Source organism: Palaemon carinicauda, chromosome 15 (assembly GCF_036898095.1).
Source record: "Palaemon carinicauda isolate YSFRI2023 chromosome 15, ASM3689809v2, whole genome shotgun sequence".
Lineage (NCBI taxonomy): Eukaryota > Metazoa > Arthropoda > Malacostraca > Decapoda > Palaemonidae > Palaemon > Palaemon carinicauda.
The window spans coordinates 106218599-106221098 of NC_090739.1; positions in this window are offsets into that span (position 1 = coordinate 106218599).

A 2500-nucleotide genomic window follows, 5' to 3' on the forward strand; every position below is an offset into this window, starting at 1 on the left:
TACATATCTCTTCCTCTTGTGTTTTTCATATCCACAATATATTACATAATATTTAGGTTCCAGTATTATGGAACAATAATGTTCTCCTTGAAGTAAAGTGACACACATGGGTTTAAATACATATATTAAAAAATCCTAGTACAAAATATGTATATTATAGTATTCTTTAGAATCAATTCAAATTATTTCTGTATACATGCAGAGTAGTTACGATGTACGTCATAGTGCGTTGATTTTTCTGGACAACATAAGCAAAGCACAAAAAATTGTAAGGTTATTCCTGGTGTTTTCATTTGTATGCAAACACCTTCCATTTGACAAAATAATTACCAGTAAAAATTACTAGTATATATATATATATATATATATATATATATATATATATATATATATATATATATATATATATATATATACATATACTAAGTTATAATGGACAGTAAAAGTATAAAGCTCAATGTTTAAATGGTCTGTCCATGTGTAGCAAATGGGAGAATAACAATTAATCAGAAGAAACTGACGGCAACCAATAGTATAAAAGGGTAGAAGAGAAAACCTTACCTAAATGATAGCAAGGACCAGCAAAGGATTCAGGCAGAAAGGGCAAATGATGACTGTGATAATGACGATGATGAAGATGATGATGATAATAATGACGGTGGTGATGATGGTGACGTGGATGAAGGTGATATACAAGCTCAAAGAATTCACTACGCCTATTTACCCAAATAGACATCACTTACAGTCTTAGGAATTCAATGATATTGAGTAAAGATTAAAGATAAGAAAAAAACCTTTTGCCATTAACCAGAAATATTGTCCTACTCGACTATATAGTCAAGTAGGAAATAACTAGATAATGCCATTTCAGACCAAGAAATAATATCTATTAAGATCACGACTCATGAGGAAAACAAATATCTGTAAACTTTATGATAAACTATCGTAAAGTACCATAAACTCTCATTATAAAAAAGTGGCAAACTCATAATATTTTCTAAGTTTAATTTGATATTCATCTTCAAGAACAAGAGTTTTCTAATGCCAATCTATAAAAGCTTCCTGAGAAAACAAGAAAACTTTTGTTTCCTCTTCTCAACAAAGGTGACCAATTAAAAGGGAAAGTCTTGACGTCCGCATCTTTCCTTTTAGTGAATTAAAACAGTAATTCCAAGTTTATGTTTTTTCCTGCTAAAATTATTCTGGTATAGAAAACTCATTTTAGAAAAGGAAAGTAAATATTTGACTAATTTGCATATTTCCCTTATGCATATAGAATATGCCTCCAATCGTTTGGCAATTAAATGAAATTTGTAGTGTGCAAAAATGAAAATCCGAATTCAATTAAATCCTATTTTTATCCATATTTTACGAATAACAGAATGGTCTCCTGATATTTTTTGCTAGTTTTTTCCCTTGCCTTTCCTTTTGACTTTTGTGCAAATATAATGTTATTTTCTTATTTGATGTACACTTTTTGTATTCCTTTAGATTTAAGTCCTATTATTAAAAAAAAAAAAAAAAAAAAAAAAAAAAAAAAAAAAAAAAAAAAAAACACCGGCTTTGCAAGTATTAATAATGTATTTGTGTATAGTTTACTCAGAATCCTTTCTTCTCTTTATTGTACTTACTTATTATAAGTGATATACTACAGAATATCCTTAATTGATTACTTCTCCGCTGGGATATAGATATTTTACGTAAAACATTTTTTTTGTACTGATGTTAGGCGAATCAAGATGAAATAAAAGAAAATCCACTTGGCATACATGGGTTAACAACTTACAAAACCACAATGGAGTAGTTTTTGAGTTGGTTGAACACTTTGTTTCCATCTCATATTTCTACTCTACGCTGGGATCGAACCCTAGACTCTTTAATTGGGTAAAATCTGTTTGAATGTAATAAAGTGGTCTCGCTAGGTAAATCATGAAATGTCATACACATTTGGCTCGAACCATGCTTGAGATATAAATATATTTCTATTGAGCTCAATACTGTTTTGATTTTCATCACATATTGGATCTTTATGAGTGATTCGAATTAGATATTATCAATTGAGTTAGGTGGTGGGTCCGGAGGATGGGTATAAATCATGACTTCGCAAATTATCACTAGGTAATTACTGAAATACAATTAGCACTTCGATTCCCACGTCTCCTGCGGTTTCTACTTGCAGGATTTCAAACTACCTTGCCTTTCATTTTTAGTCCTGGTTTTGATCCCGATGTGCGGTAGGAACTTATTTCCATTGATCACGATAACATGGTGATTTTCATCATGTACTGACTCATTTGTGATAATTCGAAGTAAATGCTATCATTTGCTCCGCTGGCTGGTCACAAATATTCGATAGAATTCGCTAGTAAGCACCTACGTTTCTACTTCTATTATGGTCTCTCACGGCAGGATTGGCAGATAACTTGACTTTCATTTAAAGAATCGAGGGTTCGATCAAAATATGAGGTATGTATATATATATATATATATATATATATAT